The sequence below is a fragment of the Etheostoma spectabile genome, chromosome 5, assembly GCF_008692095.1.
Source record: "Etheostoma spectabile isolate EspeVRDwgs_2016 chromosome 5, UIUC_Espe_1.0, whole genome shotgun sequence".
In the NCBI taxonomy this organism is placed as follows: domain Eukaryota; kingdom Metazoa; phylum Chordata; class Actinopteri; order Perciformes; family Percidae; genus Etheostoma; species Etheostoma spectabile.
This window is the reverse complement of record NC_045737.1, coordinates 14,250,295-14,250,762: the sequence shown is the minus strand read 5'-3', so window position 1 is coordinate 14,250,762 and position 468 is coordinate 14,250,295.

The window sequence follows — 468 nt, the reverse complement described above, 5'->3', positions numbered from 1 at the left end:
ATCCCAGAAGGTACCAGAGTTTTTGAAGATTGAAGGCAAGCAAGGTGAATCTTGGGGAAAGAAATTATTATACGATGCCTGAACAAAAAAAAATATTTCCATTTAATGAAATGGTGCAGCAGTTAAAAAAGTAAGCAGGGAGTCTGTTTTATTTTATAATATGATACTCAAATACAAAGTAGAAAAAGGATAATTTAGCAAACTACTTAAAGTCACTGTTATTCAATTCATCCGCATCCTGTGTGAGTAACATTATGTTAAACAAGTTGACATGATCAGTGATAAAAGGATTAACCTAAAGGAGTTAACAGAAATGAAAACACAACACATCCTCAACACATTATGGAGTTTCAGGCCCAAGTTGGTTGGAACAGCAACTGCTTTAATTCTATTTTTCTAAACTGTTCTTGAAGTTCAACTGAAATGGGATTGCATTGTGTGTGTGTGTGTGTGTGTGTGTGTGTGTGT